The following is a 13041-nucleotide window of genomic DNA, read 5'->3' on the forward strand; positions in this document are numbered from 1 at the left end:
TTGTCTTAAAATGAATTTTTAATCGTGCATTTCATCTTGCACTGACGTTGTTTTCATATATAAACTGCAAAACTACTTTTCGTGTTGTTTTGTAATCAGTGTCAGAGAGAGACAGAAGAAGGAGAAGAGCGAATGCCACCCCCCACCCCTGGGGCTAAACCTACATCCAGTCTCTTTCTCCTCCCAGGGATCGCATAGACTGTGTTTTAATGGCTCTGAATTCACAATGTTGTTGTTCTCATTTAAACATTTTTCCGTTTAGAATGAGATACGTAATCACGGTTCACAAATGCTATGATCACAAGCTGCTACGCTGCAGGTAAAATCGTTGTTTTCCCTCTAAAAATACATTTACTGCGAGTCTTTGGCGGAGGCACGCAGCCTCTGATCACTTCTCAGATTCGGGGACAGTTGGGTCTTCACAATAAGACAATGTATGGGCTCCGTGTGGGACCTGCTCAGCGTTAGTGGCCTCGATACTCAGTTTATCGTCATACCCTCAGTGACGCTCATCTGTGCCAAAGCTTCACTTTGCTTGGCTCAGCTTTACTTAAAGCTCTTTGGTCTTCCAGTTACACCGAAAAGCACAGAATCCCTGCAGCAATGAGCATGTTTAGCACATACCTTATTGTAGTATGATACAGATGGAAAAGCTGTAGAAACATGCCAGCGGCACACGTTTGCTATATGTGCAAAAGAACAAAAAAATGACCCATTTTTAAAACGTTGTTTGAAGTGCTTTTCAGGCAAGGATCACTGGTGTGAAAGTAGTTAGTTGATAAATTAAGACACACAAACTAAGCACAAATTTGGATACCAGCAGTTGTTTTAATTTTTCTATCTAGCCTTGGCCTCGGTAGAGTCAAACGGAAGAGGGGCTTCCGTGGTATCTGTGTTCTTCATGATCTACTGTACGTGACTTTGATGCATGATGATTGCTAGCGGACCTTTGACTTTAAAATGGTAGTGCAGCATAATCCAAGATTAGGCATGTTTTCTCAGTACGGAGTACAAATCTCCCTCCATCTACCAAAGCTGAAATGCCTTTGAAAAAGTGAAAAAAAAAAAAAAAAAAAAAAAAGCCTCACGATAAATCTGTGAGGATAAAAAGATGTTGATACAGAACCAAAAACAGCAACAAATATGAAAAAAGATCATTTGTGGCATTTTATGTTTGACCTCTCAGAATTTTATGGGCTTGTGTACTTGGCTCAGGAGAAGTCCAGGGTTCAAACACAAGTCAGAATGCTTGTTCTCATACAAATTCAAGAGCAAGAGGACATAAGATGTTGTGATCCTTTCCCGTTGAACAACTTCTCATTCGAATCTTGCTCCATATGTTCGAGCGTCTTGTATTTCCACATCCCGCCTCTATTAATATCCTCCAAGTCCCCCTGATGCCTTAATTTGAAGCAAAGTGTCAGCGGATGATCGCACACATCCACACCTTGCCAGACCCGCTGGTGGAGAGCCTCATCCGCGATGTGTTTTTCCCGAGGTTTCGGGTTGTTCCTCTTGGTTTCATGACAGTTTGAAGTCTTTTCCACGGAGGAGTTTGTGAGGCGGTAATTGGGAGCAGATGAGGAGGCCCCTGCGTGCCTCCATGGTGATGTCAGCCCTGGTGGAGGGAAAAGGATCGCAGGGTGGGGGCGGCGGCAGAGGGTTGGGGAGGGGAGGAGGCGTGAATACATGCGGTTAGCCAGAATGTCTGGGACGCAGCCCGCTATTGGGTGGGTCTACAGGTGGGCAGACTGGCACCGGCAAAAAGAGCCCAAAAAAGAGCAAAAGCGCTCCAACAAATATCAAAGGTGTAGAAACATTTTGTAAAAAATCTTCAATTAATAGCATTTTTTTTTTTTTTTTTTAAGTTAACAGGATTAAGGTGACAGATAAAATGATATACTCATTATCTGGTGCTGGAACATGAAGACAAGGCTTTGTGGTATTACAAGACATTAAAAAGCTGCCCAATGTTTTCACTATCCATTATCTAATCAAAGAAGGACTAAAGAAGGACTTGTGAAGCCCCTTTTTCATTTTAAGCATTAATGCGGCTGGTGTGGCTGCTTTTTGTTGCACACAGCCCGTCGAGACTGTGTGATCTAAAATGGAAATTCGTTAAGCACTTTGCTCTTATCCAAGTACACACAAACTGTGCCCACCTAGCGCTGCCCTGACCCATTTCGCTGCATGCGGGACATTTGCATGAAAGGAATGAAACTCGATGCCAAAATAAACATCAATTAAAGCTGTCAAACACCACCAAAAACAGCTGCAGCTTTGAACAGCTCGACCAGCAGGCTTCAAAAGAGAGCCGTCTTTAAAGGGCTGCCTCGCATGTACCAAAGGCCAGACTCGAATTAGCACGGTCTAGGTTAAAACAGAAATTACCTCTGCTAATGAACCGAGATGAAAGATGATTTCAGTAAGTCCTGTGTTTAAGTGAAAGATTTTACCTGTGTCAGTCACCATTTATTTTCAGAATATAAAAAATTATATATAGTGTGTTCAAATCATTAAATCATTTTTTTTTCTTTTAAATTAACTAATTTATTGCAGTTTGCTGTCACTAATGAGTAAAAAGTGTAAATAATTGCTCACAGGTCCTCCACAACTCTGAGATGCTGTAGACACGTTCATCATCACCATGACCTCTGACATTCATGCAGAGTATGTGTTCTTGACATGATGGTTTCTGGTAAATTAGTAAATGGTAAATAGGTTTCCTAGTAATTTACCATCTTAAGGTGCAGCGCAATTTCTCTCAGTCTGTCATCTTCTACAATGTTAATATGGTGTCAGTTTTTACTGCTAACTATCCAGTGCATTCGTTACCTAGTGTGACAAAGCAAAACTCGATTCTTACTCGACTATGAGTCTGGTGATGGCCTATAACCAATCAGAGCCATTGCTTTGTGCTCAGATTGTACAACTATGTTGCTGTTAGTCTTTTGTCCATCACGACATAAATCCATATTTACAGCTAGGCCCACATATATTTGGAGACTGATAGTTTTATTATTTTAGCTGTATACCAAAACACATTAATGATACAGTTATATAACTCATCTGTAATTTGAGTTTATATCCAAATTGCAGGGAGGATTTAGGAATTAAAGCTTAAATATGTAATTGACACTTTTTCAAGAAGAGTTAAAAGCTATTACATGGGCTGCATGGGCGATTCCCTCATTGATCCTTCATCATATAAGCAGGTAAACTATTCGGTTCATCGAGCTGATTCCAGATGTGGCATCAACAGTTAGATGGTGTTGCTGTGAACCCACAACACGTGGTCAAAGGATATCTCAATAAAAGTATAACAGGCTATGCTTAGGCTGAACAAAAGATTAAATCCGTCAGGGAGATGGCGGAAATGTTAGGAGTGGCCAAATTATCGGTTTGGTATATTCTGAGAAAAATGGAGCACATTGGTGAGCTCGGGAACTCAAAAAGCCCCGGGCGTCTACGGAAGACAACAGTGGTGGATGATCACAGGATCTGTTCCTTTTCAGTGTTTAATACCCCTTTCACATCAAAAAATAATGGGTTGACACTGAATTTTCAGACCCAGCTTGACCCGCCTTTGGTGTACTTTCACATCGTCACCAGTCCCGGGTCTGACCTCCTGCTGTGAAAGCTGTGTGCCTGTTCTTCTCCTCCCTCTCATACATCATTGCGTCGATAACATCATCATTATACATTTAAGTGAGCCAAATCTCCTCTTTTCCACAGATGCAGAGTAGCTCACGGATCTTGTGGTCTTGCCAATGTGCTGCCATGATTGATAAAAAAGTGTGCCATATCGCGATACAAGCTGCGTATAAACACAGCCACAATTCCCTGGTGCCATTTCCCAAACATGACGGAGGGTTAATTCACCTATCACCCGTCATGCAACAACACATTTGATTTGTTTGACTGAAAAAATGGACAAAATCTCTGCCCTTCAGAGATCGGTCTCTCATGGGAGTAGACCAAAACTTTGCTCTGGGGCTTAAGTCTACAATAAACAGAAAACTTTGTGAGAGTAAATACGGAGGGTTCACCACGAGGTGCAAACCATTAATCAGTCTCAAAAATAAAAAGGCCAGACTAGACTTTGTCAAAAAACATCAAAAGACCCCACCCCAGTTCTAGGGCAGTATTCTTTGGACAGAAACTAAGATCAACCCTGTACCAGAATAATGGAAAGAAGAAAGAAACAAGTATGCAAACGGCTTGGAACATCTGATCATTCAAAGGCTACCACATCTTCTGTAAAACATGGTGGACACAGTGTGATGGCATGGGCATGCATGACTTCCAATGGTACTGCTGTTTTATTGATGATGTGACAGAAGAGAGAAGCAGCCGAATACATTTTAAAATATAGTGACATTGTGCTCAGACCCAAATGTAGCAAAGTTTATTGGACAGTGTTTCACAGTACAGATGGACAATGGCCCAAAACATCACCCAGGAGTGAAGTCAATCACCAGATCTCAACCTGATTGAGAATGCATTTAACTTGCTTAAGACAGAAACACCCACAAACAAGTAACAACTGAAGACAGCTGCAGTAAAGGCCTGGCAAGGAGCGTTTGATGATGTCCATAGGTTCCAGACTTCAGTCATTGCCAGTAAAGGATTGTCAACAATTAAAAACAACAACATTTTCTTCTTGGTAATGTTAATTTGTCCAATCTTTGATCCTCTGCAATGAGGAGACTTTGTTTAAAAATGGTTGCTGTTCCTTAACGTTTCATGGGATAGTTTTGTTTAACCACTTGAATTAAACCTGAATTAAGTCTGTACTTCTACTGAATCTCAGTTGCTTCATTTCAAATCCAGTGTGGTGGCATGCAGAGCCCAAATCATGAGAATTGTTTCACTGTCTAAATATTTCTGGCCCTAACTGTACTTCTCGTGTGAGAGACTTGCAGCAACATTGTAAATAAGAAGTGGTCAACTCTCCTCCAAGACGATGTCAGCAAGTTAGTTTGTCTTAGTAGCGGCTAAAAAGAGGAGTAACAGGGCCAGATTAATGTACAACAATGTGGATAAATAGATACAATAGAATTAAAAAATTAAAAAAAGAGATGAGAAGTTGTTTCAAGCTGTTTTGTTGAAACGGTTGAAGGTGTTTAACAAACACATTAGGTGTATATATATTCCCTTCTCTCTTGAGTCTTTTTGCTCATGTAAAATGAAACAAGATTAATATAGATTAAAAATAAATGGCATTTGATAGAGATGAATTTAAATGAATCTATAGCAACCCTGTGATTAATCTGATCTAAATTTTTAATTGTTTAATGGCACTATGGTAATTAAATTTGGGTTTGACATCCGTGCACATTACTTTTGTATTTTCCAACAATCCATCAGGCAATTTTTTAAAGGCTAAATTTCCATCCAAGTATCAATCCTTTTCACACTTGTTCACACTTTTGTGTTGTGTGCATTAAACATTCCAAATGAATGGGTTCAATTTGACACCTCAGAGATAGATGTGTATATTATATTATTAATGCTGACACAGTAAAGTTCTTTGCAGTTGTAGACTACAGCATAACGAAACGTGGTACAAACAATGCTGACAGGTCCACAGGAGGAGATGAAGGCAGGAAGGTATCTGTCCCCTCGTTGGCTAAAAACACGGGGAAGACTGCAGTGATTTGTCAGTACATGAGTTCCTCTGGTTTTGTCTGATTTTAATCTATTATGGCTGCTCTACTCTTGTCCATTTGCTCATAGAGCGCTCCCATTGAGTACCTGCCACGGCTCATTACCGCTTCAATACCAAACAGTTTTAGCCTGGACAGACTGGATTAGGTTTTGTTTGAGATCTGACACAGCGTCTGCATAGCTCTCACTGGCAGTGTGAGCTGCTCTTGACCTTTAACAAAACCAAGGTGAGAGGACGACAAATGAAAAGTTGAAAAATGATCTGTTTTTGATCATAGCAGGGATGAGCTCAGCAGTGTAAAAAAAAATTCAAGGTATTGAAAAAGATTCATCCTCTGAAGATGATACATTTTACGTTTAAGGTAGAATTATATATTTGTTTAAACAGACGCTATTATCATACTATAATACTTTATCAAAAGATCTTTTGCTGGCAATGACGACCTGAAATCTGGAATCCATGGACATCACCAAAGAAAGTCTTTTTTCATTTTGATGTCTTTACTGGAGCTGTCTTCAGTTGTTGTTTGAGTCTTTCTGACATTTGTTGAGAAACTGATATTTTTTTTTGGACACTTAAGACCGAGATCAAACAAGTTTTGTCTTCAGTCATCAGAATGAGATCAGCCACAGCAGAGTGTTCTAGTTACTCACATTCAAAATTTAGTACCTCCACAGTTTATGACTCCTTTTACTCTTCAGAGTGAATCCTGCTGTTTCTATCATTAATAACAATTAATCCGAGAGCATGCATGTCAATGCATGTTGCCAAACAGTTTGAGAGTACAAATGTCAACTCACGACCTTTTACCAACTTCACCTCCTGAGACCTGAGCTTTTGTTTGGTGTGCGTTTTCAATTCCTCCATTTCATTAAGAAGTAGGAAAGCTAAGCATCGTCTTTGAACCGGAAATGGCTTCTGGGGGAAAAAAATGTATGTCCTCATGTGTGGACATGGGAATTATTTCACTCAATGTTATAATAAAGTCAACAATATGTCACAAAATATAAAAAAAAATCATTTTCATGCCTGAACGTGGCTGCACAAAAGGCAGAATTGCAAAAAATGAAGTCCCAATGTCCTCGATCAAGTACTTGCTAATTAGTGACGTTATAGCTTCTTACTATTGATAGAAATTGCATGTCATATTAAACTAGAAAAGTTTCAACTGTAAAACTGGATGTACCTCGTCCACTTTTCACGTGAATCTGCTGAAATGCACACTATCATGTTTTTACACCAACTATTATCTAGTTATGAGGATAAAAATTGTGACAACCCTAAAACGTAATGTCCCCATATGAGGACGCATAACAAAGGAATATCTCTCACCTGTCTATAAAATACCCTTTCAGTCAACTATCCAGTTACGTTTTTTTCCCTTGGAAAAGAGGGAGCTTCTGAATACCTTCAAATTAAACCTGAGAGTCTGCACTTTAAGCTCATATTCATCTCACGACCGTCACGACAAAAAAAATTTTAAATGTCCAAATATTAGTGTATACAGTCTAGGGTCTGGGATAACTACTGCCACTCATAGAGCGTTTTTGTAATGGCCAAAAGGAGAAATAAAAGGAAGCATAAACATAAAAATTCCTTTTACAAAACCTGAGTGCATTGATTGTCCTCATCTGTCGTCTGCTCTGTCTGCCTTTTAAAGAATGTCCCTCCACTGCTTTTAATTTTGTTTCTCAGGATCTCTTCCAAGAGAAAGCACACAGTCTGTGTCCCTTCTGCTGTAACGTCTGTCTGGTGTTCTACAATAAAACATCTCCTGTTCCAAAAAGTTTACACCAGCACATACTGGAGGTGCTATTCTTATTCCTAAAGATCAGACGTAGGGTTCTCTGCTGTATTTTATATGAGGAGCAAAGCACCGAAGGCCTCCCACACAGTCCTCTAAACGCTAATAAGGTAAACACATTTTTGCATCGCCAGATTACCAAATTAACACAAAGTCAGGGGAGCGTCGGACGACGGGAAATAAAAGCTTCGCTATACTTTGATCTGACGTCTTCGGGAGAAATCTTCTTTGCAAAATGTTAATCTATCCCCCCCCGCCCCCCTTAAAAATGTGACTGTTCTCAGATGGTCAAGGTAATTTTGACCCACTTAGGCTGCTTTGATCCGAAACCCCTTTTAGCAGATCCTTCATGTGAGAGTTCAAACTGATTTTGTCACTGCCGACCACAGCTCCTTCGCTAAGACTCCGAGTTGAAGCTAAATCTCTTCGAAGCTGCCAGAGTTGCTGACAGCCAGCAGAGTTGAAAGCACCTTCTAATGCTGACGTTCAGTGTGAGTGACTTACCGCTAATGGGTTTCACTCCATCTTTTTGGAGGGGGTGGGTGTGTTGGAGTGTCTTTCTGATACATAAGGACAGCAACAGTTTACATATTTGCACAGTTTCTTTTGAAGAAAATTATAAAGTTTGTAAATTAGCCCGTTAGCTCTTGTATTCCTTTGTTTCTTTTTTTTTTGTTTTTTTTTGCTGAGACAGAATGACAGCCACCGTTTAAAGTCTCTCTTGCAGTGATTTCAGCTGCTCTGTTGTGACGAGGTGAATCGGCTTCGATTCGCAACGGTACCACACATCAGCCACGAGGTGACGGCGGCAAGGCACCGTCACAGCAGCTTCACAAAGAAACAGAACTGCGATTAAGGATGAGGATCAGATAACGAGACAGAAACACAAGAGAGTGTTGAGAGACATGTCCGCGGACCCTTCACAAGTGATCTCAAATCCTCTTTACTTGGAGACCTGTTCCCCGTCAGCACTACTCTACTACTACTGACTTTTTTTCAGGAATGTGCGAGCGACACTCTGTCTGAGTTTACTTAACTCAGAAAATAAAAAGAACAAAAGCTTAACACTTCAGCTAAACACTGCAGTTGACGGATATTTTCAGCCTTTTCCTGCTGACGATCGGTCACTTTTTCCCCACTTAGCCGATATCACTGAAGTGACTGTTTCAGCTTATGGACAAATTGCACTCGCTGTAGAAATGTGTCCGGCAGTAAAGTGCTGCTTTGGCAACAGACCTTGCAGTGTGGCACACACACATCATCAAATTCTTCACACACCAGCCTCCGAGTCTGTTCAGCGGGTCCAAAAGACTGCAATGGTTTTACATCATTGTCTTTGTATGAACTCCCACATAAACATCGAGCCTTCAAAGCAGGGAGGTTTGGAGTGATCAATACTTCATGCTCAAACTGTCAGTCCGGCAGCAGGTAACACAACAGGCAACAACAGTGAAACACCATTGAGGGTAGAGTGAAAACATATTTTAGTGTGTCAAGATCAGATATATGATAGTCTGTAACCGGCAGGCAAGAAGGAGGGTCCACAGAATCAGCAGAAGAATTCACTGGGTAGATATTTTCAACACATAGTCAGGGAGCAGGTGGGATGTTTTTTTTCTTGTAGAACCACCAGACTTTCCTCCAAACAACGCTGCCTTCGGGGATTTACTTCTTTTTGGGAAGCATATGGAAGTGTGTTTCAAACTAAGAATTAAAACGAACATGCAGTGTTTGTGTTTTGATTTTCTGTCATTTATATCCTGCTTTAAATACCTTATTTGGAGTGAATGTCTACTCTGCTTTCTTATGTAACTGATGCCAGATGTTAATCCAAGTCAGTGTCTGTCCATAAGTTCAATAGAGTTTATGTTTCTGGCAAAATGACTTGTTATAGACAGAGACTGAAAAACACTGGTGCTTAGAGGGCAAGTAAACTGTAAGATAAATAAGGAGTTTGACTGTAAATCCATAAAATACATGCAACAAAGACTATAGAATTAAAATATAGCTCTGGAAATCTTTCCCTAAGTCTTTGTTAATGTTATTAATTACATGTTTTTATTCTGATGAGAAACTGTCATGCGTGCTTAGAGCACATATGGGGAGCGTATAGGTCTCCTGCATGCAGAACATCTGAAAGTACGACTGTTTATTAAAATGAAATACAGTAGGGCTGGGCAGTATACCGGCTCATACCAAATACCTGTATTTTTTCACTATGAATTTTTAATATACCGATGTATTTGATTACGCAGCGTCAGGAACACTGTGATGTGAGACACTCAGACCAAACAATTTTCAATGTAGCGCTTCTAAGTACGCATGGTGCTACTGCGAGGCGGGGTGAAGATGGAAAGGCCAAAAAAATGAATAAGCGGCAGAATGTGAGAGGACTTGTGCAAAAGAAAGGTGCCACGTCAGTTGTTTGTTTTTTGTTTTTTTAGGGTGACCACACATCCCCGCTTTCTGGGTACAGTCCCCGTTTTGGATGACCTGTCCCCTGGCTAAAGCTGCTATTGACATTACAGACATAGCAGTTTAAATATGTTTAAATATGAATAAATATGTCAAAATAAATGTTGTTTCTTCATTTCATTGTGATAATGTTTAATTCTTTATTATCATTATTATTATCTGTAGGTTTAATTGTCCGTGGCAGTCCAAACATGGGGCCATGCAAACCTGCTTTACTACTAGTGTGGGATTATTCTACAATATTTACTCATCATCAGAGTAAAATAGACCATCCTTAGTCAATCTACTGCATTAATTCCTCTCTCAACCAGTAGAAAATGTTGTGAATTATGCATGAAAAACAAAAACGTGACATACCACGATACCATCAGAATTTTGAAACATACTGTGATATATACATTTTTAGTCATGCCACCCAGCCCTAGAACACCGTAACAGTGAATTACAGGCTGAAAAATGACAGTGTTCATTGAGTGACCACTTGACGATGATCACAAGTCATTCCAGGACAGAGCGACTTCAAACCGCCCTGAATTTCCTGTGTTTCTCTTATTGGGGTAAGATAACACACAGCTTTGTAACGGTGCCCATTATGAGTCCCTTGCTCACTCATTTGCCAACTCTGTGCTGTAACATTTAAAATCTCCAACACGCGTCACCCATTACGTTCAATGGTTTTTAACAGAAAACATTGTGTGCATTTTAAATTTTTTGCTCCATTCTTCAAAAAAATAAATAAATAAAAATAAAAAATCCACAACAGACGTTTTGCCTTCTCATTGCAAGCAAAGTACAGGTGTAGTTAAAAACCAAGAAAATGACAGCTTTCTATTTAGGCGAGCTAATTCCAGGGTCTCTAGAAAAAGTAGCCATAGAAAAGGGATAAACTTTTTTTTAGTGTGTATTTATGTCAGTCCCTCTAGATATAACCTATCTATTGTGGTAGAGGTGAAGTTGTACAAAATGCTACTGTAACCCTGCTAAAAAGCTTTCCATGTAATTAGTGGTGACATAAATGCAGGAAAAATTGTTTTCATATCACTGTATTTAGTCCCAATTCTCGGCATGAGGTGCAGTTAGGTACCTTTAAGAGAAATATAAATGCAAATGAGGAACATGATATGACTGTTACTGGCAGGTTTGTGTAATTATTCTGACCAGAGAGACCAATTCCACCCTATTACAGAGCATCTTCCATGCATGTAGCTATTCATTGCAGACACCTTGAACTGTTACAGTAGGAAAGTGTATTTATGGTGGCTCCATTCCACTTAGAGGTCTTGCCATTGCACACAGTGGTTCCCTATGAAGATGTCTGTTGTGAAAAAACTCATCGTTTTTGTTCCTGTGGTCGCCACAGCTCTTGTTGTATAAGACGATAAACTTGTAGCAAGTACAAATACATGTGCGCAAACAGCAAGTCTTTGTCCACCTCACAGCCAACTCTTTTGTCGACTTAATAAACTATTTCACTTCAAAGGATTTGGCTAATGAAGCCATGCATCATGATTTAAATAATCCGCACAACGTATCAGAAGTGACACGGGCATATTTATCTGGTTCCACTGTTCTCAACGCTGAAAAACAAGATCCCAGCAAGACAACAGCTTGAGTTTCCCCGCAGCGATTCCCTGCGTGGGACCCGCACTTTTTCCCTGGGAGTGGAATGTGTCCCAGCTCCCTATGTGGCGAAAGAACAAGCCTTTTAACTTCCACACAAAAATGCAAGAAATCTGCAAAGAATTTATGTTTCTCCTCTGGGTCACATTTGCACATTTGTGGCTAATGAAAAACCATTTGCTGTGTGTCTCGCTGTGCTCTGGAATGAAGCCCTAATGGTAATTAATTGATTCCTAGCACTCTGTGGCAATTATACAGTTCTTTGGAGATATGAAAGAGACTGCCAACATGTTCTGCATTAATGGCACAACCTTCATTTGGACGCAGAGCAGAACGTGTGAAGTCACACCACGGGGACTGCTAATTTGCAAAAAAAAGGAGAAAAAATGTGTTGACTTGTTATTAGGAGAATTCCTGACCTTTATATTACCATCTGTTAATATCGTGACAACAGAAACAAAGAGCAGCTCCTTTATTTGACTGAGGTTGCTCTATGAAAACCCCAAGTTCACATGATTGGAGTGTAAATAAGTGTCCATTTGACATCAGTCTTTCATTCACAGAAGAAAAAAAAAACTTTAAAAGCTGTTTTATGCTAATGTCAAGCTTAATTGGCATTAGAAAAATTGCTCTGGCATACTGAGGGGCTCCAAGATTAGCCAGAAGAGAAAGAACAAGATAAAGCCTTCAAAAGGCCTATTTCAGAGGAATTATAGCGTCCTTTGAACGTCATCCAAGTTTTAAATACATTAAAAGCCTGTTGGCATACATGTAAATTAAGCGGTACCAAAGTGTTCCAAAGAATTCATGGTGAATCAGAGGAAGGGCGCGAGGATAAAATGCGAGGGAAACGTGTCCCAGAGAGAGACGGGAGGAATCCTGCCATCTCCCACAAGCCTCTCTGCTCGTCTTTTCTTCTCCATGTCCATTCTCCTGTGGGCCAAGTGGCTTAACTTAGATGAAAAGAACAACAGCTAGGAGCTCCCTTGGCAGCAGAGCCCTCATGCTGTCCAAAGTGCCAGTGGAGGAGCATTGTGTACAGCACACACATACACACACACAGACACACACAAGCCTGTTTAGCAGCACTAAGCAGAGAGCACCGGGGATTCTTTTATTCCTCTGGCCGCCTGGTCAAACACTGGCACATTTTGGTCAGGATAGGTCTGGGCACAGGAATGCCTGGTCCTCACTGCCCAGTGCATCTGGGGCTGTGCATGGATAGAAGAGTGGGTTTTGTGTCCTCTTCGTCTTTTTGTGTGTCACACCTGAACAAAGTTTACATCCTAATCTACAGAAATTGAGTACAAATTATTATTATTATTATTATTTTTACAACAGGAAGTTAAAGTACATGTGGTATTCCCCAAGGATCAGTCCCGGGGTCGCTACTATTTATTATTTTCTATCAGTCTGTACACCAGTGACAGATTGGTCACTTGTGGACTATTGTTTCTGACAAAATGATCTC

The sequence above is a fragment of the Mugil cephalus genome, chromosome 3 (assembly GCF_022458985.1).
Source record: "Mugil cephalus isolate CIBA_MC_2020 chromosome 3, CIBA_Mcephalus_1.1, whole genome shotgun sequence".
Taxonomy (NCBI): Eukaryota; Metazoa; Chordata; class Actinopteri; order Mugiliformes; family Mugilidae; genus Mugil; species Mugil cephalus.